The 25,144-nt window shown below is 46.9% G+C and overlaps 1 protein-coding gene and 1 non-coding gene across 2 annotated transcripts in view; both read right to left on the reverse strand.

Moving 5' to 3' along the window:
- The window catches only part of LOC148144394 (uncharacterized), a 121,084-nt gene that overhangs the window by 19,429 nt on the left and 76,511 nt on the right, over positions 1 to 25,144 (reverse strand). The window lies entirely within an intron of this gene.
- trnae-uuc (transfer RNA glutamic acid (anticodon UUC)) lies at positions 16,211 to 16,282 on the reverse strand. The gene has a single exon. It is a non-coding gene; the product is annotated as a tRNA-Glu (tRNA).

The following is a 25,144-nucleotide window of genomic DNA, read 5'->3' on the forward strand; positions in this document are numbered from 1 at the left end:
TGGGTGGTGTCCTCACGTGTCATGGTGGTAATCGTGTCAACATTCTGATACGTCTTTCATCATCTGCCGTGACAGAGTTGTATTGTGTTGTCCTGAAGGCCAGGCAGTTTTCTGAGACCAATTATCTGTTTAAAGTTTGGCGGTTGATTGAAGGCGAGAAGTGGAGGTGTGGGGAAAGTCTTGGCGAGGTGCTCATCCTCATCTATAATGTGTTGCCGGCTGTGAAGAATGTGGCGTGGTGTTTCGGCTCCTGAGAAGTACTGGACAACAAAGGGTACCATTTTGGTTGCAGCTCGTGTCTGTCTCCTAAAGGAAGTCATTACAGTTTCTTGCTGTGACACATTGGAACTGGGAGTTGATGAGTTGAACATTGTACCCCGTTCTTATGAGAGCATGCTTGTGTACTTCCAAGTGTCTGCCATGTTCCTCCTCACCTGAACAGATCCTATGTATGCGAAGGGCTTGTCCAGAGGGGATGGCTGTTTTAATATGTTTCATGAGAGAAGTGTAGCACTGTCAGGTTATCCGTGGTTTGCGGATACAGAGAAGTGCTGAGATACCCATCCTTGATAGAGCTGCATATATTCAAAAATGAGACAGATACTAAAGAGTATTGTTGTTTCAGTGACTCCTCACCATGGGTCCAGAGGAATAAATGTCATCAATATATCTGGTGTATAGTGTTGGTTGGAGGTCCTGTGCAGAAAAGAAGCCTTGTTCGAACCTGTGCTTGAAACTGTTGGCATACTGGGGTGGAAGTTTGGTCCCCATGGCTGTTCCATGTGTCTGGATGAAGAACTGGTTGCCAAAGGTGAAAATGTTGTGGTTGAGAATGAAGCGGATGAGTTGTAGGACAGTGCTCAGAGATTGGCATTTGTTGGTATTGAGTACTGAGGCTGTTACTGTGATGCCATCATCGTGAGGAATGCTGGTGTAGAGTACTGACACATCCACGGATTCAACTAGTCCGTGGGTGCTGAGCTTCTGGAAGGATTGGATCAGAAGTCTTGATGAATGCTGTCAGTTCACAGTTGTGCTCTTTGGTCAGATCAGCTGGTAGTTGCCTGTCGTGTTCCTGGTCAGTTGTTTGTACACTTCCTTGCAGAAGTCCATTTATTCCGAATTACTAAAAAACTGCATAAATCCATGTAAGATTCTGTAGCTCCCACTTTAGAAATAGAATCAGTCTGACCTAACATTGGGACACAGACAGACTTTAATTTCTCACTTTCAATTATCTGAGCTGAGATGACATCTATTGTTAAAAGCTATCTTAAGAATGTAAGTTTAAAAAAGTTCTGGGATTTACAAATGAAGGAACCGAAACTAACATGGTCATCCAAGATGCAAGCTCACCTGCACATCTTAGCACAGCTGATCCACCCTAAAGTGCAGATCTTTGGACTGTGGGAGGAAGCCAGAACACCCAGAGGTAACCAGCACAGACACAAGGGGGGGAACATGCCAAACGTCACACAGACAGTCACCCAAGGATGGAATCAAACCCAGGCTCCTGGCGTTATTAAGCAGCATTGCTAACCACTGAGCCACCATCCCACCCACTGCTTTGAGGTTCTGCTTTGTCTTTGCAGCTTTTAACTTCTCATGCGCCCTCAGCAGAGGCTGTCTCCTGCTGACATCGTTGGACCACACCCATTGCACCTCCCTTTCCCACTTCTCCAGCCCAGAGCACACTGGTTCCTGAATCCTGGCACCAGATTCCGATACCATCTGTGCTTCTGCTGCCAACTGCAGAGAACGGAGGCAATCACCGTCACTATTCTGTCCCTTACCTCCCCTCCCTAACGTTGTTCTTGCTCCTCCCACCGCACAGTTAGCTCCTCCCCCCTGCAGCCCTCTCTCAGATCACCTTTACCTGCCTGACCCGGGCTCACACCCCACTGACCCTGTCCACTGATCCCATCAGAAGGCTCTGTCCGGAGGGAAAGACCATCTCCCGGAATAAAAAACATCTGATTAACTTTCCGCCTTGCCTTCCCAGCGTGTCAGCAACCTGTCTTCCAGCTCCACCTCTCTGAGCTGAAGGTCCTCCAACATGTGTTTGCCCTGGATCACATCATCCAGAACCTTCCACCTTTTGCAAATCGAAAGACAAGTCTCACCCTGCCCTCTCCAGTGTCTATTGTGTAACTGCTTAATCATTTCTAGTGGCCAAGCAGAGACTGATAGCCAAGTTTGGAACCCATGAGGTTGGCCTGCACCAGGACCTTTGGTTCATGTTACATTACAGGTGACCCCACTACACTGTACACATTCTGTCTCTCACACACAGCCATACATTCTCACATACTCACGCAGGCACTCTCTCAGATATACGTGCTCTCTCAGATGCACACACATGTACCCACCCACACTCTCACCCACACACACATCCTCTCACAGACTAATACTCCTGCAGCTCTCACTTTACCAAGCATGCACACACGCAAACACACACTCTCTCAGCCAGACTCATGCGTATGCACACACTCACTCACTCTCATGCATGCACACATAGATAAGACTATGGGGTGAATTTGCATTTGCAGAATTATGTTTGTAGATACATTCTATTTTGCTCAAAAAGTGCACAATCTGCAGACAGTCAATCCATGTAATATTTTATAAATTCCTACTTTGGAAACAGAATCAGTCTGACTAAAGACAGACTCGAACCTCACATCTTTCATGCATTGTCTGAGCTGAGATGGCACCTCTTCGTAAATCCTGAAGTTATCTCGAGACTGTGACTTAAAAGAAGTTTTGGGATTTACATACTAATGAACTGAAACCTGCAACCCATTCTAAAGATGAAACACTTAAAAGCAGTCGAGGTTTGTTCAATATATCATTTTGCTACAAGTTCTGTGTCTTATGATCCTGCTGTACAGTTACCTGACGAAGGAGCAACACTCCGAAAGCTAGTGCTTCCAAATAAACCTGTTGGACTGTAACTGGATTTTAACTTTGTTTCCAGTGAAAACAGCCCACCCCTCCCACTGCTGCCAGTAAACTTTACAAAGCTGAGGAAACAATGAACCATCAGTCCTGAAAAATGTACAATTCTAATAATACGAGCTACACATTGACTGCTCCTTCTGATATAAGACATTGGAAACCTCCCGCCGGAGATTGAAAGAAATTAGCAGCTTTAAAAGAAAAACCTGTTGGATCTCATAGCCTTCAATGTCTGAGTCCGACGGTAAGTTCAGGTAACTTTTGTTGGGACCCAACTTTGTTGCAGCTTCAGATCGTCCCAGTAAAAAGGTGCACAAAAAGTAGCTTTTTATTGAAACACACACACACACACTCACACTCTCCTGCATCCCACTTTCTTCTCTATTGGTCAGCTGAGTTGTCCCTTTGTAATTCGATCCTTGGTGCAGCCTTAGCCTGGAGGAAGTATTGCTTCACTCAGCAATTGCAACCCATAGCCTGTATGCAAGTAAGATTCCCCCCGCGCATTTGCAGATGGCCTGTCAAGAGTCAACCACACTGCTGTGGTCTGGAGTCACATATAGGCCAGACCAGGGAAAGGATGCAGCTGGGACGACTGAGTGAATCCTTTCCCACAACGGCAGTTTCCTCCCCTAATCATGAGTGAATCAGATTGGGGTGTTTGTTCCCCGAAAATGGTTTCATAATGAGATTCTGAACTCCAGATTTCTGACTGAACTCCAAATCCGCCATCTGCTATGGTGAGATTCAAACCCGGGAGTCCCCAGAACTGGGTTATTAATGCAGTCGAGAATGGCACTCGGCCGAAGCTCCTTCAATCCCCCTGCGATGGGAGGTGAACTCACTGATGTCTCTGCAGGTGGGAGGAGTGGGTGAAGCCCTTCCCGCACAGAGAGCGAGTGAACGGTCTCTTTGATCCTCCAAGCTGAGTAAATGGTGTGAAGTACTGTACTTTTCACAGTCACCGCACTGAATTTCCCTCATTCGGGTGTATCAATATTCTTCCTGCCACACCAGTGTCCAAGCAGACAAAAGCAAACATTTCTTCTCGACTGGAATGGCTGCTGATATTCAAGTCCCAATGAATCAAGTGGCTCTGTCAGAAGCTGATGTATCTTTTGGTTTCAGATTTCTTTCCCCATGTCTTCCTGCAAATAAAATCACGAAATAAGTCACGGTCAGTACAGTCAAATGAACATAACATCGGTGACAATTCCTTAGGTTGCCAGATACCTGCTGATCATATATTATCCATGACACATATATTATCCATGACACAGAAACCTGAAAACCCTCATTCAGTCAGATAGCATTAAGTTTATAAAGAGGAAAACTTCATTTAGGTGACAATGACCTGGAACAACCTTCCTACAAAGGTGCTGGAAATGGAGCTGAATGAAGGATATGAAAATGAAATGTCAAGGCTGCTTCAGGAAAGAAAGCCAGTAAAGTTGCTGAAAGATTTCCTGCTGACCTGTTAAATAAAAATGAATACAAGAAATACAGGATGTAATTCCATTACTATATTAGAAGGTGAAAAATCATAGCCATGCAGCTTGTACAACAGCGAATATCAGATATACACCATATGAAGCAATCATAAAATCCCTGCAGTGCAGAAAGAGGCCATTTGGCCCATCGAGCCTACTCCGCCATTCTTTAAGATCATGGCTGATCTATCCATCATCTCAGCTCCTCTTACCAGCATTATCCTGACTATCCTAAATTCACCTACAATCCAAACTCCCATCGAACTGTGTCTTGAATATGCCTGCTTCTATTGCTTCCTTGGGCAAAGAATTCCATAGATTCACCACTCTCCAGGAAATGTAGTCCCTCCTCCTCTGCCTGAAACCTACCCCTAATCTTGTTACCTAGTCTAACCCACCAGCAGAAACGACGAGATAGGGTGGGTCTGGGTGGCAAGCTGTTCGATGGGTCAGTGTGGACTTGATGGGTTGAATGGCCTCCTTCCACACTGTAGGGCTTCTATGATTTACTGCAGTTGTGTTTGCCCAGAACCACAGCTCCCAGAACCTCCCAACTTCTGCAAATTGAAAGACAAGTCCCACCCTGCCCTCTCATATGTGTGTTATCTAACTGCTTCCAGTGAATACAGCCCACACCTCCCACTGCTGCCAGTAACCTTTACAATGCTGATGCAGCAATGCAATACCTGCAGTACTGAAAACCGTTAGGCTTCTGATGATACCAGTTACTGATTCACCGCTCCTTCTGATGCACAGCATTGGAAGTACATTGTTGGGGGCTGAAAGAAATGAGCAGTTTAAAACAAAAACACACCAAAACCCTTCACTGGGCTTCCCGCTCAGGATACTTTACTTAAAACGCTTCAACCCCACATTGCAACAAATTCCCACATTCCGTCAAAATCCTGGATGTCCTCACTTACTAGGTTGCCGTCTCTCAAATGAAAGATTTCATTGTAGCTCTACTCCCAGTAAGGACAAAATATCTTTGGAAGCTGCTCTGAAAGTCCAGTCTTCACAGTGACATTTCTGCTTTCCTTCAGTCCAAATTGTCTGTGCTGACCAGATATCCCAAATTAACATAGCCTCATTTGTCAGCACTTAGCCTATATCCCTCTCAATTCACCCTGTTACCAGATGCCATTTAAAATGCTGTAATTATACCAGCCTCCACCACTTCCTCTGGCAGCTCATTCCATGCTTGCATCACTCTCTGTGTGAGAAAGTTGTCCATATGGTTCCATTTAAATCTTTCCCCTCTCATCTCAAATCTATGCCCTCTAGTTTTGGACTTCCCTACTATGTGGAAATGTTTTTGGCTTTCACCCTATCCATGTTCCGTATGAACTTCTATAAAGTCACCCCTCAGCCTCCAATGCTCCAGGGAAAACAGCCCCGCCCTATTCAGCCTCTCCCTATAACTCAACCTCTCCAACCTTGTAAATCTTTGCCAAACCCTTTCAAAGGTTCACAACACTTTTCCTGTAGCAGGGTAACCAGAACTGAACGCAGTATTCCAAAGTGGCTGAATCAATGTCCAGTACAGGGGCAACATGACCTCCCAACATCTGTATTGAAATGCACTGACCTATAAAGGCAAGCATACCAAACACCTCCTTCACTATCCTATCTACCTGTGACTCCACTTTCAAGAAACTATGAACAGGCACTCCAAGGTATCTTTGGTCAACAACACTTCCCATTAACTTTGCAGATCCTTCCCTGATCTGCCTTTCCAAAGTCAAAATTTCAAAATGGGGTTGAGAAACGTATCAGTTTTGATTGAATGGTGGAGTAGATCTGATGGGCTGAATGGCCTAATTTCTGCACCTATGTCATATGGTCTCTTGTTGTCCTGGACACAGAGTGTGAGAATTGGGAGCAGGAATAGGTAATTTGGTCTTTCAGTCGGCAACAACATTGAACAGTTCATAACTGGATATAAATATACCGGCATCTAGGTGGACAGGGTGGGAATTTTTCACTGCAGCATTGGAGGTTGAGAGATTTCCTTAGAGAGGATTATAAAATCTTCAGGGGTATCGTTGAGGTGAACAGCAGGTATTCTTTCCCTGGGATGGGTGTTTCAAGGTTAGGGAGCAAACTTTGAAGATGAGAGGAGAAATATTTTAAAAAGACACGAGGAGCACCTTTTTATTTTAAGACAGAGAATGGTTCTCATGTGGTATCAATGTCCAGAGGAGGTGGTGGATGCAGGTACAGTTACAGTGTTTAAAAGACATTTGGATAAGTACATAGAGATGTACAGCATGGAAACAGACCCTTCGGTCCAACCCATCCATGCTGACCAGATATCCCAAACTAATCTCGTCCCACCTGCCAGCACCCGGCCCATATATGTCCAAACCCTTCCTATTCATATATCCATACAAATGCCTCTTAATTGTTGCAATTGTAATAGGAAAGGTTCAGAGAGTCTGGGCCAAACACTGGAAGGTGGGACTAGTTTAGTTTCAGAACACAGTCAGCATGGACTACTTGGACTTAATGGTCTGTTTCTGTGCTGTATGACTGTAACTATTCTATACTGGTCTTAAAATCATTTTCTTACCTTCCCCCAACACCCATCCACTTCTTTGTTCATCAAACTCAAATGAACTCAGCCTTGAATACATTCAATGATCGGCCTAACTGCAGGAAGACATCCACACTTCTGAACTCAATTCCTCTTGCTCATATCCCACTTACCTTGCTGATTGCTTGCTGCTCCTGTCTGACAACTGGCAGTGACTGTGTAGGAGGACGCTGAGGCCCTTTGTCCATCCACACCTCATTCCTGATTAAGGGCTCATGCCCAAAACATTGACTCTCCTCCTCCTCAGTTGTTGACTGACCTGCTGTGATTTTCCAGCGCCACACTTTTCAACTCTGATCTCCATCATCTCACTTTCACCACATCTCAACATATCACCATCTAAACAATGCGCCTCCTCTCTGCGTTTTTTTAAACATCAAAGGCTATACCTTGTATCACTGCATTTGCCATGTGTTTGCAAATTGAGACACAGACCTGGATCAACTTTTCCAGAGTCTGTCCCCCCGCCGCCCCCACCCCCCACCACCGATTCACTCTTTCCTTTCAGTTGCTGCAAGTTAACAATTGAACCCCAGAATGAAACAAAAAACGGAAAAAGTGGTGAGAAACAGACTGTTGTACTCACAAAAGTTAGCCAGAGGAAGGAAGTTACAGTCTGGGGTGAAGTTCACAGATTCTGGATTTGTGGTGCTGGAAGAGCACAGTAGTTCAGGCAGCATCCAAGGAGCAGCGAAATCAACGTTTCGGGCAAAGGTCCTTCATCAGGAATAAAGGCAGAGAGCCTGAAGCGTGGAGAGATCAGCTAGAGGAGGGTGGGAGTGGGGAGAAAGTAGCATAGAGTACAATGGGTGAGTGGAGGAGGGGATGAAGGTGATAGGTCAGGGAGGAGACGGTGGAGTGGATAGATGAAAAAGGAGGTAGGCAGGTAGGACTAGTCCGGACAAGTCATGGGGACAGTGCTGAGCTGGAAGTTTGGAACTAGGGTGAGGTGGGGGAAGGGGAAATGAGGAAACATTGTGCAGATAAGAAGGCGAGGTGCAGAACAGAGCGCTGTTATACCAGAAAGCTGCTAAAGACGACATTGAGTGAATAGGAGAGAATGCTTTCTCAGCTGGGTTATGGTCGCAACACGCACCCGTTGTGCCAGGGGTTCCACCTCGGTTCCACTCTTCCTTCACTCGCAACACCCCACACCCACCTCCCATAGTGCCAAGGCACTTTCCCCTGCAACCGCCGAATGTGTAACACCTGCCCATTTACCTGCTCCCTCCTGAATATCCAAGGGCTCGAACATACCTGCCAGGTGAAGCAGCACTTTTGCCACAACCTAGTCCACTCCATTCGCTGCTCACAGTGTCGTTTCCCCAATGTAGAATGAAGCATAAACTGGGTGACTGCTTCGCAGAACATCCCGGTTCTGCCCGCAGAAATAATGGCCCTGACCTTGCGGTTGCCTGACACTTTAACACATCATGACCATGACCCCACCCCCCCTTGACCATGACCCCACCCCCCACCACCAAACCATCATCTCCCAGACCGTCCATAACCTCATCACCTCGGGTGATCTCCCATCCACCGCCTCCAACCTCATAGTCCCACAACCCCGCACCTCCCGCTTCTACCTCCTGCCCAAAATCCACAAACCTGACTGCCCCGGCCGACCCATTGTCTCCGCCTGCTCCTGCCCCACCGAACTCATCTCTGCGTACCTTGACACCGTCCTGTCCCCCTTAGTCCAAGAACTCCCCACCTACGTTCGGGACACCACCCATGCCCTCCACCTGCTCCATGATTTTCGCTTCCCCGGTCCCCAACGCCTTATTTTCACCATGGACATCCAGTCCCTGTACACCTCCATCCTCCATCACGAAGGACTCAAAGCCCTCCGCTTCTTTCTTTCCCGCCGTACCGACCAGTACCCTTCCACTGACACCCTCCTTCGACTAACTGAACTGGTCCTCACCCTGAACAACGTCTCTTTCCAATCCTCCCACTTCCTCCAAACGAAAGGAGTAGCCATGGGCACCCGCATGGGCCCCAGCTATGCCTGCCTCTTCGTAGGATATGTGGAACAATCCATCTTCCGCAACTACACTGGCCCCACCCCCCACCTTTTCCTCCGCTACATTGATGACTGTATCGGCGCCGCCTCGTGCTCCCACGAGGAAGTTGAACAGTTCATCCACTTCACCAACACCTTCCACCCCGACCTCAAATTCACCTGGACAGTCTCAGATTCCTCCCTCCCCTTCCTCAACCTTTCTATTTCTATCTCAGGCGACCGAATCAACACGGACATCTACTACAAACCGACCGACTCCCACAGCTACCTGGACTACACCTCCTCCCATCCTGCCCCCTGTAAAAACGCCATCCCATTCTCCCAATTCCTTCGACTCCGCCGCATCTGCTCCCAGGAGGACCAGTTCCAAAAACGCACAACCCAGATGGCCTCCTTCTTCAAGGACCGCAATTTTCCCCCCCGACATGGTCGACGATGCCCTCCACCGCATCTCTTCCACTTCCCGCTCCTCCGCCCTTGAACCCCGCCCCTCCAACCGCCTACAGGACAGAACCCCACTGGTCCTCACCTACCACCCCACCAATCTCCATGTACAGCGCATTATCCGCCATTATTTCCGCTACCTCCAAACGGACCCCACCACCAAGGATATATTTCCCTCCCCTATCAGCATTCCGTAAAGACCACTCCCTCCGTGACTCCCTCGTCAGATCCACACCCCCCACCAACCCAACCTCCACTCCCGGCACCTTCCCCTGCAACCGCAGGAGGTGCAAGACTTGCGCCCATACCTCCCCCCTCACCTCCCTCCAAGGCCCCAAAGGAAACTTCCATATCCGCCACAGATTCACCTGGACCTCCACACATATCATCTATTGCATCCTCTGCACCCGATGTGGCCTCCTCTATATTGGGGAGACAGGCCGGCTACTTGCAGAGCGTTTCAGAGAATACCTCTGGGACACCCGGACCAACCAACCCAACCACCCTGTAGCTCAACATTTCAATTCCCCCTCCCACTCCACCAAGGATATGCAGGTCTTTGGACTCCTCCATCGTCAGACCACAACAAAACGACGGTTGGAGGAAGAACGCCTCATCTTCCGGCAAGGAACCCTCCAACCACAAGGGATGAACTCGGATTTCACCAGTTTCCTCATTTGTCCTCCCCCCACCCTGTCTCAGTCAAATCCATCAAATTCAGCACCGCCTTCCTAACCTGAGATCTTCTTCCCGACCTCTCCGCCCCCACCCCAGTCTGACCTATCACCCTCACCTTGACCTCTTTCCACCTATCACATTTCCGACGCCCCTCCCCCAAGTCCCTCCTCCCTACCTTTTATCTTAGCCTGCTGGACAAACTTTCCCCATCCCTGAAGAAGGGCTTATGCCCGAAACGTCGATTCTCCTGTTCCTTGGATGCTGTCTGACCTGCTGCGCTTTTCCAGCAGCACATTTCCACCACTTTAACACATCACCCTGTTCCCTGGCCAACATCTCTGTCTCAGGCTTGCAGCAGTGTTCTCGCTCCAGATGAAAGAACAACACCTCATTTTCCACTTGGAGACCTTACAGCCCTCCGGTCTTCAATATCGAGTTCCATAACTTTAGGGCCTGAACTCCCCCATGTCCTTGACCCCTGCCACACAAACGACTCCTTCTTATCACCTCGTTTGCTATGACACACTTTGAGGAGAAAGTGAGGTCTGCAGATGCTGGAGATCAGAGCTGAAAATGTGTTGCTGGAAAAGCGCAGCAGGTCAGGCAGCATCCAGGGAACAGGAGAATCGACTTTTCGGTCATAAGCCCTTCTTCAGGGATGGGGAAAGTTTGTCCAGCAGGCTAAGATAAAAGGTAGGGAGGAGGGACTTGGGGGAGGGGCGTCGGAAATGTGATACCCCTGCTATGACACACTACGTATTGTTAGCCGCTAACAGTCTCCATTAACAGTTATTCGCCCTCTCACGCGGATCGTTATTCACTCCTACGTCCTTCCTATTGTTCTCTCTCTGAGCTGGCGGCAAACACAGCAATGTACATCGGAGACTCTGAGCCAGCTGAAACTTGCTCAGTGTGAAGTACATTCCACATTGCTCCAAGAATTGCAAGCAGCAAAGCATTTCCAGAACATCTGCTTGTCATTCTGTCCCCGGGGCGCTGATATTTGTCTCATCCCCAGGAACTGGACTACCTCCACTGGTGGATAATTAAACCATTTCATTTCTACTTGCACGTTGTTCTGGGGGTGGGACGAGGTGTAGGGTGGGGTGCGGGTAGAGTCCATTCGCTCTTCTGCTCTCTCTCTCTCTCTCTCTCTGAAACCCTTGGGGTGAGAGGTGTCAGTTACATTAATGCGGGGAACATGAACAACTTTGATTGTGAACTTTCTCGGAGAGATAGTCTGTTATCGGAGAGATAGAAAGATGCTGTGCTGGCAGGACAGAAAGAAATGGACACCGAGGACTCTTCGCCCAGGTAAATTCACATTGTTGTGCAGCCTTCTTGGTGTTCAGAAATCGTCTTCACGCAGCAATCTTACGGAAAGTCTATTGCAAAGTGGGTATCGCTTTCTTTGCTGAGGCCCAAGTGTCCCAGATGAAGAGAATCCGAGTGAAACCTTCACTCACTGAGAGTCATCCCCACGGCCCTGAGCTGAGGGACTGCAGGCAGTCCAACACGGAAGGGACGGTTAAAAATGAACCATTGTTGCTCCCTCAGCCTCTCTGTCCCAGAGACAGGCAGTGGGACGGCATAAACACGTAGCATCATTCTCGCCCAGACAGAAGCCGTTCAGCCCATCGAGTCCACGGCGACTGTCTGTCACTTGTCTCTCTCTCTGAGGTCATTCACAATCGGTGGTATCCGTCCTAATAGTAGGGGACTATGTCTGAGTCGTGATGCGGTTTCTGACATGTTTGTCATTCTCGTCTGAACCAGGGTGGCGAATTACTGCAAGGAATGGACGAAACCACAAGGCATGTGTTTCAACTTTACCAGCTGATTGGCATCGCAGAGAACTGGGTTTGCGATTCGATTCAGAGGAAACCGACGAAGACCAAAAGACCACTAAAACCACGCCACTTGATTTGAGTGGATCTGGCGAGTGCATCGATATGCTACTTTTGGACATTCGGTAAGTAGATGCAAAGGCAGCTTGCAGAAGAGAGCACCGATCCAAAGAAAAGCAGCTCGAGGTGACATGGAACAATAGCAGAAGATGGTCTCGATCCATCGACCTCTGGGTTATGGGCCCAGCACGCTCCCGCTGCGCCACTCTGTCCCCCTTCCACAGAACACTTCAGGTTTCCGTCTGGCACGCGGCAGGCACGTTCGAGCCTGATGTCAAAGACCTCCCCTGCTGCCGTGTAATATGCCGTTTCGCAGACGTATGGAGGCTGTGTAAATATAAACTTATTTCTAAATTCCCACATTCTGTTGGTCGAACTGTGATTTCACACTGAATCACAACATGTGTCACAGCGCAGACGGAGGCCATGCGGCCCACCTTCGCTCTGCTGGTTCTACACTTAAGTAAACGTGTGTCTCTATTCGTTTCATTCTCTCGCCTTCTCAGCGTAAGTCTGCACATCTGAACGTGACCACCGAATTCCCTTTTGTGTCCATTGAATCTTCCTCTTTGTCAGTGTCAGACAGGGACTTACTGACCCTAACACTCCCTGTACGAAAACGTTCTTCCTAATGTCACTTTTACTTCTTTTCATTGTGACTTTAAAATTCTGCCGAATTTTTGAGGTAGAGGTAAACAGCCAAAGATAATCACCGTCACTGCTTCCCTTCTATCGACTCAACTTTGTGAAGCAGTATCTTTCACTGGCAAATAAAACACCTTTGTCCTCAGGTGCCTGCTTCATTTCGATCACGACTTCACGCCCCTCACTGTTCTCGTCTCATTTCCAAACACTTGGCTCATATCCTCAAAAGCAGCTCTGTGGGTTGCAGATTCCCGATCAGTCCCAATGTGATTGAAATATTTCAACTCCTCCACTGATTTGCATCTTTAAAAAAGCCGTGGAGCAATCTCCCTTTCTTTTTGACGACAGTTCTCAACTGTAGTCGGCAGGGTTCACACCTGCGTGGGGAACCCGCAATGGATTTCATATCCATCGCATTCACCACTCGGCCCACCAATACAGAACCACACTGACAGCTTCATTTCCCAGGTCTCTCTGCCTGTGGAGCTGAGAAAGAGTGAATCATTGCAGAGTTTGTTTGAATCCAATCACTTCACAGGTTTCGAAAGGGTTAAATATCTGCAAATGGCGAGTCTGGGTGTTTCATCCCGAAAGATGAAATGGACGTTCAGTTAAAAAGAAATACAGAAATTGCAGGAGCAACTCAGCAGGTCAGGCAGCATTTGTAGAAAGAGAATCAGAGACAACATTTGAGAATTTTTTTTTCCTCATCCAAGTACAGCCAAACCTACTGAGTTTCTCCAGCAGTTTCGCTTTCTGTCTCGGACTGTAAGCATCCGCAGTCCTTTACGTTAGAAATTCAATCAATTCAGAAACCCATTTGTGCTTCCTCAGTGGAAAAGATTTCCGTTTGGGAAACATTTTCCTGACACCATTAAAAACGCGCATCTTTGCAGCCAAGAAAGCGGTTGGAGCGTGAACAACAAACGCTCCGTCTCTGGGTGGTCTCGAACCACCAGCCTTCCGGTTAACAGCCGAACGCACTGACCAATTGCGCCACAGAGACAGGTCTGAGCATCAGGAGCACAGTCTCGTTGATGAAGCTACTATTCAATTCATAATTCAACCTGCCCCGCCCAGAATTAGCATTGTTTTCTATCACTTCAAACACGGCGAATACTGCAGAAAGCCACCGGGTCGAGCTGCATCTGTGGAAAGGTAAACAGAGCCGATGTTTTGAGTGTGTTACGGTTTTTGTTCAGAACTCAGTGTTTTGCCTCTTCCCGAAGTTGGTCCAGGTCTGTGTCTCAATTGGCAAACACATGGCAAGTGCAGTGCCGCAATGTGAAGTTATCGCCTTGCCTGTTTAAAAAAAACAGTGCATTGTTTAAATGGTGATATATTGGAATGTGGAGAAAGTGAGGACTAGAGGTGAAAGTCGAAAAATGTGGCACTGAAAAAGCAGAACAGGTCAGGTAGCATCTGAGGAGCAGGACAGTGAACGTTTCGGACACAAGCCCTTCATCAGGAATGATGTATGGATGTACAAAGGGGTCTCAGAGTCCCTCCACACCAGTCAATGCCAGTTGTCGGGCAGATGCAGCAGGCAATGAGCGAGGCAAGTGGTATATTACGAAGAGGAATTCAGTTCAGAAGTGGGGTCATTAAACATATTCAAGGCTAAATTCATCTGAGTTTTGAACAACAAAGAAGTGGATTGTTATGGGGGGAGGTAAGAAAATGGTTTTAAGACCAGTACAGGTCGGTCACAGAGTATGACAGCACTGAACAGACCCTTCATCCAACTCTTCCATGCTGAGTATGTTCTCAAACTAAACTCGTCCCACCTACCAGTGTTTGGCCCATAAACCTTCGAACCTTTCATATTCATGTACTTATCCAAATGTCTTTTAAACGTTGTAACTGTACGTGTATAAAATCATGAGGGGTATGGATAGGATAAATAGACAAAGTCTTTTCCCAGGGGTGGGGGAGTCCAGAAGGAGAGGGCATGGGTTTAGCATTAGAGGGGAAAGATACAAAAGAGATCTAAGGGGCAACGTTTTCACGCAGAGGATTGTACGTTTATTGAATGAACTGCCAGAGGAAGTGGTGAAGTCTAGTACGATTGCAACATTTAAAAGGCATTTGGTTAGGTATATGAATAGGAAGGGTTTGGAGGGATATGGGGCCGTGTGCTGTCAGGTGGGACGAGACTGGGTTGGGATAGTTGGTCGGCATGGACAAGTTGGACCAAACAGTCTGTTTCTGTGCTGTACATCTCTATGACTCTATGACTTCTTCTGGACATTCATTCTGCACTCAGACCACTCTCTTAAAAAACGATCTTTGTCCTGTCTTTATAAAATCTTTCTCTACTCACCTCAAAATATTTGCTCCCTGATCCTGAAACCCCCAGCTGGGGGAAAGGACACCTGCTGTTCACCTCATCCGTATCCCTCATGATTTTATAATCCTCTATATGCAATGTGTAGTGGCTCATTGAAATAATGTCCTGATGCAGCTTCGTTTGTGGGTGTTGGGATGATTGCTTCTGTGGTTAAGCACTTGGTTTGCGTGTGTTGTTTTTCTGTAGACGCTAGTGTGAAGTTCCCTATTGACTGTTCGCTCTACTGTGACATCTAAGAATGGCACTTTGTTGTTGTTCTCCTCCTTTTCAAACCAGGAGCCCCCCTCAGGCCTTAGTCTCACTACTTGGAACACCAATATACAGACTAGTCAAAGGCCTCCACTGAAGACTAAAACACCAAGTCGAAGATTCACGCCACTCCATTTATTCCATCCAAGAATTCCTGAACACCAAAGACACTAAGTTAGAAGAGGATGGAATAATGATGTCCTTTGACATAACAGCCCTGTTCACATCCATTAACATCAACGTGGCCAAAGAAAACTGGAGACACTACTCGAAGAACCAAAGACACAAACACAGCACCAACTTCATCAGCAAAGATAGCACTATCCACCTCGTGGAACTGTGCCTTAACCACCCACTTCATATTCAGTAACAAACCCAACAAACAAATCAACGTAACACCCATGAAACCACCAGTATCAGGATTCCGAGCAGAAGCAATAATGCAGAGGCTCAAACCAACAGCCCTTCCAACGATCCAACCCAAACTTTGTTGTCCGCCACAGTGATGACACTTTTGTCATCAAAAAATGAATCAAATTAGAGGAAACCTACAACACCATCAACAATATCCTTACTGGCATCAAATTCACAAAAGAGGAGAACAACAACAAAGTGCGATTTCTAGATGTCACAGTAGAGCGAACAGTCAATGGTAAATTCAAAACAGCGTTTACAGGAAAACAACACACACGAACCAAGTACTTAGCTACAGAAGCAATGATCCCTACACATACAAACAAGCCTGAATCAGGACACTATTTCAACGAGGCAATACACACTGCAGGAGCCAGTAACGACGAAGACCAATAAGGAACTCTACAGCGCATTTAAGGAGAATTTGTTGGCAAAAGATCCACTGAGAAATACTTCCCTGACCGGGAATCGAACCCGGGCCGCAGCGGTGAAAGCGCCGAATCCTAACCACTAGACCACCAGGGAGACAGGAGCGCTTCATCACAGCTCTAATGTAAATTGCTTCCCTGCCCGGAGATCGAACCTGGGCCACGATCGTGAGAAGGCTTCCACCAATGTCATTGCTTGTATCCATTGCTCCCGATGCGGTCTCCTCTACATCGGGGAGACTGGAGACTCCTCGCAGAGTCAAGTCACAGCGCTTGAGGGAACATCTCCAGGACACCCGCACCAATCAACCCCATCACTCTCTGGCCCAACATTTCAACCCCCCTCCCACTCTGCCAAGAACATGCAGGTCCTGGGCCTCCTCCATCGCCGCTCACTCCCCACCCGATGCCTGAAGGAAGAACGCCCCATCTTTCGCCTCGGATAAATTCAACCCCAGGACATCAATGTGGACTTCACCAGTTTCCTCATTTCCCCTCCCCCCACCTTACCTCAGTTCCAACCTTCCAGCTCAGCGCTGTCCTCATGACCTGTCCTACCTGCCAATCTCCCTTCTCAACTGTTCGCTCCACCCTCCTCTCTGACCTGTCACCTCCATCCCCACCCCCATTCACCTATTGTACTCTTTGCTACCTTCGACCCAGCACCCCCCAATTTATCTCGCCATCCCTGGAAGCGTCCTGCCTCTATTCCTGATGAAGGGCTTAAGCCCGAAATGTCGAATTTCCTGCTCCTCGGAAGCTGTCTGAACTGCTGTGCCTTTCCAGTACCACTCTGATCTGAACTCTGGTTTCCAGCATCTGCGGTCCCCACTTTTGCCTACCCAATAAACCCAGTGTGACGATTTCACATCAACAAACTGACACTAGCAGACACAACGTCTGCAGAAACCCTAGCCACATTACTTTACATTAAAGACATCTGTGAAATGATTTCCAGATAACTCAACCCTCTCAGCATTAAACAACGGCTAGTGAACCTTAAATACCCTATACAAACAACCCGCAAACGAATGTTATTTACAAAATACCATACAAGGAAATACATGAACTCTGCCGCACAGTTCTCTGTGGCAAGAAATGCTGGGATGAGATAAGGAAGATTTTTTCAGCCAAAACGAATCGGCACTAACTGGACAGCCATTTAAAATCAACGCTGTCAGGCCAGGATGGAAGACCGGAAGGGATAATCAGTTTTCTTATTTCCTGAAGATTTACAAAGCTGAGACTGAGTTTTGGCGTTTCTTCCCTTTCCACTCCCAGAAGCCGCAGTGGTTGGGGCGGTGAGTTGGGGAAAGTGAAATGTGTCCATGAGCAGCGTGTGGGGCTATTTCAGCTTCCCCTCCTCTGACAGCGCTGTGACGTGACTCTGATGTTCTCAGGGACACTTACTGACGCGAGACAGTGAAAAGATTCCCATTCCCGCAGATCGGGAATTCAAACCGTATGCCGGCTTCAGGACAATGAGAAAGATTAATTGGGGTGTGTGAAGAAGCTGTGAGCTGCATTTCAAACAGGAAGGTGGAGTCAGATGCGTCATCCATTGCGCCCCTGGCACTGTGCGGACCTGACGCCGCCAGGTTGCAGAGTTCTGACGTTAACACGGACATGCGCAGCAATGGGAACATTCACAAGAGGAACAGCCAAAGATAATCACCGTCACTGCTTCCTTTCCATAGTCCCAACTTTGTGAAGCAGTATCTTTCATTGGGAAATAAAACACCTTCGGCCTCAGGTGCCTGCTTCATTTCGATCACGACTTCACGCCCCTCACTGTTCTAGTCTCATTTCCAAACTCTTGGCTCATATCCTCAAAAGCAGCTCTGTGGATATCTGCTTGTTCCACCCTGACAGGCAGTGGGTTGCAGATTCCCGACCAGTCACAACGTGATTGAAATATTCCAACTCCTCCACTGATTTGCATCTTTAAAAAAGCCGTGGAGCAATCTCCCTTTCTTTTTGACGACAGTTCTCAACTGTAGTCGGCAGGGTTCACACCTGCGTGGGGAAACCGCAATGGATTTCATGTCCATCGCATTCGCTATTAGGCCCACCAATACAGAACCACTGTCGAAAGAGAATCAGAGACAACATTTCAGAACTTTTTTTTTCCTCATCCAGGTACAGCCAAACCTACTGAGTTGCTCCAGCAGTTTCGCTTTCTGTCTCGGACTGTCAGCATCCGCAGTCCTTTACGTTAGAAATTCAATCAATTCAGAAATCCCTTTGTGCTTCCTCAGTGGAAAAGATTTCCGTTTGGGAAACATTTTCCTGACACCATTAAAAACACGCATCTTTGCAGCCTAGAAACGAGAACAACAAACGCTCCGTCCCGGTGTGGCCTCAAACCACCAACCTCCCGGTTAATAGCCGAACGCACTGACCAGTTGCGCCATAGAGACAGGCTCGGACCGGCACGCACAGTCTCGTTGAGGAAGCTACTATTCAATTCATCATTCAACCTGCCCCGCCCAGAATTACCATTGTCAAAGCACTGATAACATGGTCGTCTGGTGTCAGCTCGAATTTCAGGTCCTGATTTCTCTGTCCTTTGGTCTCCCTGTTCAAACAGAGTTAAATGTTGTCTGTTCTCAGCTCTGCTCGATTTCTGCTGAATCTTTGACCCCCTTTTAAACCTTCTGGAGCAATGAAATATTCTGAGCCTCCTGGAAATGACAACTTATCTATATCTCTCCTGATTTTAAAAATCTCGATAAAGTTATCTGTCAACTTGCTAGGCTTCGTTGGAAAAATGTCCCAGCTTCTTCTTAACTCAAACCCTCCATTCCCAGCAGCACGCTGGTAAAGTCGGGAATAGGGATTTGTAGCAAATCACATAAATGTACTGTCTGAAAAAAATCTGGCTGTGTTCTTGCCTGAGATATTGAGAGTCCCTCGTGTAAGTAACTACGAATGCAATTATTTTGGTCACAGAATTGAACAATCATTTTGCAAAAAAGGGGTCTACTCTGATAAGGAGGTAGTGGTCACTTCTAGGGTAAGTGAACAGTTTGTAGATCAGGGAGATGAAGTTCCAGACACTTGGGAAAGGCAAGAAATGACTGCGATAAATAAGACAAAGAACTGTGGATGCTGGAAAACTGAAACAAAAACTGAGAACACTGGAAAAACTCAGCAGGACTGGAAGCATATGTGGAGAAAAAGCAGAGATAAGGTTTCCAGTCCAACAACTCCTCTTCAGGATTCTGAAATAGTTTGTGAGAACCTCTTAAGACTACTGCTCCGCTTTAAGACCATAATACACAGGAGCAGGATGAGGCCATTTGGCCCATCGAGTCTACTCCACCAGTCGATCATGGCTGATATATTTCTCCATCCCATTCTGCTGCCTTCTCCTCATAACCCTTGACCCCTTACTAATCAAGAACCTATCTCTGTCTTAAATGCCCTCAATGACTTGGCATCCTCAACCCTTCTCCTAGTGGAAACATCATTTCCACATCCACACTATCCGGTCATAGAGTAGCACAGCGCTGCCTGACCCACTGTGATCTTTAGCATTTGTTGTTTTCAGGAAGGATTCCAGCATCTACAACAATGCGTTTCTAAATTTTGTACCCAAGTGGTTAGCTCTCCCTGGATCGCGTGAGATTTAACCTTACTCAACAATCCACTGTGTGGTACAATTAACAAAGTTCACAGTCCCCACCTCTTTTTGCATACGTAGTTTGCACGATGGATCAGTGGTGAGCACTGCTGCCTCATAGCACCAAGGACACGCGTTCGATTCCAGCCTTGGGGCGACTGTCTGTGCGGAGTCGCCCGCACATGAGCGTTTGCACATTCTCCCTGCCATGTCTGCGTGGGTTTCCTCCGGCTGCTTTGGTTTCCTCCCAAAGTCTAACGATGTGCGGTTTCGGGAGAAGTGACCATACTAAATGGGCCCAGAGTGTGCAGTAAGTGTAGTGTAATGCGATAGGTGAAATTGTATGCATGGGTTACACTTTGGATGGTCTGTGTGGACTTGTTGGGCTGAATGGCGTGTTTCCACATTGTAGGAATTCTACGTGGCATTCCCCCAACTCCAGAGTCTCAGCACTCTTGGCTTTTCCCATGGACAGTGTTGGGGAGGGAAACATTGTTTTACACGGGAGGAAGGTTCAGCGAGTGTGAAGCTAAAAGTACACGCAGTGCATCGCTTGAGCTGTTTACCCCGGTATACCAGAGGCTGAGGGGTGACCTTACGGACGTTTATAGAGTCATGCAAGGCATGGATAGGTTAAATAGACAAGGTCATTTCCCAGGGATGAGAGAAGTCCAGAACAGGAGGGTAGTATGTTTGGCGTGAGAGAGGCAAGTGTAAGGCATGATCTGCCGGAGGAAGTAGTGGATGTAGGTCCAATTATAACATTTAAAAGGCGTCTGGATGGATATATGAATAGGAAGAGTTCAGAGGGATATGGGCCAAGTGCTGGTAAATGAGACCAGATTAATTTAGGTTATCTGGTCGGCACGGATAGTTGAATCGAAGGACCAGTTTTTGTGTTGTGTATCTCTATGACTCTGGCTTGCCCATAATGTTTGCCATGCCTGTATGTTCAGTTTCTGTCTGGTGTCGGTGCCAATGCCTTGATATCCCATTTCCTCCACCTCCCCAGATGTTAACCATTCCGTGTCTGGTTGTTTCTCAAGAAGCTGCATTGAAGGTTCATCCTGAATTGGTACTTTTTTTGCTTCCCAAAATCAGACTTACTCACTGCTTCATATCGTGAAAGATACTAACTTTCAGGTGGAGGGATCCAAAATTCAGAGGTGTCTGTCTTGATGTTTTCACTTTTCGGTCTCTGTAAGATCCTGAATCAGTACCATCGGGAGAATTAGTTTGAGCGGAGTGAGAATAGAGGGGTGAGAGGGGGTGGATGGTGCTTTCAATTTTGTGGAAAAAGAAAAGAGTGTTCTGCAGAAAGTAGAATTGCTTGTTTGGAATTTCTAACCTGGACTGAGAGTGATAATTTTTGTAATCTCTTTTTACAGATTATTTGAAGATCTGAAGACGGAAGTTTCCATATCAATAGATGAAGGGCTTTGCCTGAAACATTGACTCTGCTGCTCCTCAGATGCTGCCTGATCTGCTATGATTTTCCAGCATTGCACTTTGACTCTGACTCTCCAGCATTTGCTGTCCTCAATTTCACGTCAATGTCTGACAGTCACTGAATCCATCGGGACTATAACAATTTTCGACCATGATTCAGTGAGAAGAAACCAAGCTTTTTGGTTCCTGTTTCAGTACTTTTTCAACATCAGTGAGACTGGAAGAGAGACACTACTGTTGCAGCACTCTGACTGTGGAGCCAGTAAATGTTATACAGACTGGGAGGAGGAATTCATGGCAGAGAGGTGCTGTACACGCGTTTGTGTGCAGGTGAAGCTTCGGTCATGGAGAAACCTAAGGAATCCCGTCCCGTGGAGAAACCGTGGAAGTGTGGCGACTGTGGGTAAAGCTTCCGTTTCCCATCTGACCTGGAGACGCATGGGCGCAGTCACACCGGGGAGAGACTGTTCACCTGCTCTGAGTGCGGAAAGGGCTTCAGCAATTCCACCCGCCTGAATTGATACTTTTTTGCTTCCCAAAATCAGACTTACTCACTCCTAGATGTCGTGAAAGATACTAACTTTCAGGTGGAGGTATCCATAATTCAGAGATGTCTGTCTTGATGTTTTCACTTGATGAGCCATCAGCGGATCCACATTAGGAAGAGGCCCTTCAGCTGCCCTGAGTGCGGGAAGACCTTCAGCAATTCCTCTGCCCTGCTGAGGCACCAGCGGGTCCACACCGGGGAGAGCCCGTTCTACTGCCTCAAGTGTGAGAAGCGCTTTACCCAGGCATCCCACCTTCGGATCCATACGGGGGAAGAGGCCATTCCCCTGCCCAGAGTGCGGGAAGGCCTTCAGCAATTCCTCCCACGTGCTGAGGCACCAGCGGGTCCACACTGGGGAGAGGCCATTCACCTGCCCCGAGTGCAGGCGGAGGTTCTCATCATTCTGCACCTTGCAGAAGCACCAGCGGGCACACCAGTGCTCCCAACAATCTGATTCTGCTGGTGAAACTGCTGTGGATCACTGCCGGGACTGAACCCCTGCCCATTCTGACAGTGCTTACAGTGGGAGAGTCGGTCGGATTTTTTTGTTTTATGCCGTCGTGCTCCCCCACCCCCGCAACTTTGCTTCCAGTGGGCGCTGCTGCTCGTTGAGACCAGGAGCTTTCTCTCTAGTGTTTTCTGTCCAGTTAAAGAATTATTGCCTCTGTCTGGGAACGGGCTCCAGTCTGTAAGAAATAGCTGAATACTTCAGGGTGTCCATTCACATTCAGCAGTGACATTGAAATTAAATTTACAGTTATGTGCCTGTGAACAACTCATCATCGAAGGATTCCCCAACGGCTTGGCAATCCATTGTTGGGAACTGTTTGCTTGAATTGATAATTTTAAAAATTCTCTTCCTTAATTTACCCCTTAATTTTGTGTCTATGGGATGGTGGAGGACTTGATCATAAGGCTTAAATCATTGCTATTAACTGGATTATCTTGTTTAACTTTGCCCTAGTAAATTTGCGGTATTCATAATTGTTTGTTCTTGTTTAAATTATAATTCTGGTGTGCAAGATCTGTTCATCAAGTGTGGTCCTCTTGATGAAACTGCTGTGGGTCACTCCCAGGACTGAACCCCTGTGCATTCTGACAGTGTGTGTGCAGTGGGAGAGTCAGTGGGCTTTTTTGTTTTATGCCCTTGCCCCACCCTGCCCCGCCGCCCACTTTGCCTCCATTGGGCGTTGCTGCTTGTTGAGCCCAGGAGCTGTTCTCTCTAGATTCTACTGTCCAGTTAAAGAATTGTTGGCTCTTTCTGAGAATGAGTCCCAGCCTGAAAGAAATGGCTGAATACTTTGGGGTGTCTATTCACATTCAGCAGTGACTTTTAAATTAGATTTACAGTTACGTGTCTGTGAAAAACTCATAGTCCAAGTATTGCACAAAGGCTTGGCAATACATTGTTGGAAACTGTTTGTTTGAATTGGTAAGTTTTAAAAATAAATTCTTTCTTAATTTGCCGCTTAAATTTCTGTCTCTGAGATGATGGGGGACTTGATCAAAGAGTTTAAATCATTGCTATTAATTAGATTATCTACTTAACTTTGCCCTAGAAAAGTTGCCGTATTTATAATTGTTGGTTTTTGTTTAAATTATAATGTTGATGTGCAAGATCTGTTCTTCATCAAGTCTGGTTTGGAACAGTTGAGAAATTGAGGGACATTGCATGTTTTAATTTCACTGTGTTGTGAATCTGGTGAGAGTGACATTCATTTGTATTGGGTTGCTTACCATTAGTTGTAATGTCTTTCACCCCAACTATTCACTGTGGGAGTGAGTTCCACAGTTTCACCACACTCTGAGGTTTTTCATGAAATCTTCAGTACAGAATTGGAAGGGAAAATGTTGACGAGGGCAGAATATAGGGTGTTAACTGCAAAAGCCAGGAAGTCATTCGACAAAGTAAAACCATGACAATGTAGGGACAAATAAGGAACTTTGACAGCAATGAAGAGGTCACACGTCAGATTTCAAGATAATGGTCGTGACAAAAAGAAAAAGTACTCTGCTGATATTGGATATTGTAATTAAGCAAGTTTCGAGATGCTGCAGTTGGTTGAATATAATGACGTAAGAGATGAAATAACCAAAACCACGAATGTAATTTGATGTCGGTAACCATAAAGCAAGTGTATACTATTGATTGATAGAGGTCAATTGCGTGCAAGTAGGCCATTCAGCCCATCGAGTCAACATTGACTGACCGTCCCACCCAGACCCAGTTCGTTACCCTATCTCTGTAACCCTGCATCTCCCATGGTCAATCTACCCTCACCTGCACATCCTTTGGATTGTGGGAGGAGGCCAGAGCACCAGAGGAAACCCACGCAGACACAAGGGGAGAAGTGCAAGCTCCACACAGAGAGTCGGCCCGAGGGTAGGATCAAACCGAGGTCACTGATGCTGTGAGGCAGCAGTGCTAACCACCGTGCCACTACCACATGCTGCTCTCTAAAGAAATGAATTTCAAAGACTCGGGAACACTTGAGAGAAAAACAAAACTCTCCTATATTAAATGAGAGGCTAGTCTCTGGCTAGAAATGAGTGGATATTACATTTACATAAAGTCCTCTCCAGATGTTATATAGCTTCATCAGATCATCTGTTTCCTCTAAACTCAAACTGATACAAGCCCAGCCTGACATCCTCCTGTCCCCGATTATAAGTTGAGTAAATCAGCGACCCTCGACCTGACTGGCATGACACAGGATGCCCCCAATCCAAGTTGACCTTAATTGTCTAACCTCTTGACGCCACCATGTGGTCAGCCGCAACTCAGCCCTGAACGAGAGCAGAGGAACTGAATAGACGGCAGTGAGGTGGACATTGTATTCCCAGAGAATATTGTTCAAGTGAGAAAGTTGTTCAGCTCACATTCGGATCATTGCAGGGACCATGTCTCCTGTCATTTAAATATCATAGATCCCAATAACAGTCTACTTTTGTTGTACATTGTGTGTGTTTTACCTGATTTTCTGTTGCTGTCATTCCCATTAGGGTGTGTGAATTCAGTACCAGATAATAGTCTCAGTTCTGAATTATCCTTGAGGATTGGTGTAGAACGTACAAAGTGTCAGTCATAATGGAAGAAGCTCTACTGTTTATTTAACCCTTTGCTGCCATTGTCCTGGGACTGAATGAATGGGGAAGTGTAGAGGGAGTTTTACTCTGCATCTAACCCAATGCTGTCTTTGTCTTAGCAGTGTTTGTTGGGGACAGTGTTGAGGTAGCTTCACTTTCAATTTAAGAGTAGAGGAAGCTTTATTCTGATTGTAATCCCATGCTGTCCTTTTCCTGGGAGTGTGAGATGGCATCTGTAATTGAAGTGAATG

This window comes from Chiloscyllium plagiosum, unplaced genomic scaffold (genome assembly GCF_037043375.1).
Source record: "Chiloscyllium plagiosum isolate Xiang-an unplaced genomic scaffold, Cpla_swu_hap1 HiC_scaffold_27, whole genome shotgun sequence".
NCBI classification, from domain to species: domain Eukaryota; kingdom Metazoa; phylum Chordata; class Chondrichthyes; order Orectolobiformes; family Hemiscylliidae; genus Chiloscyllium; species Chiloscyllium plagiosum.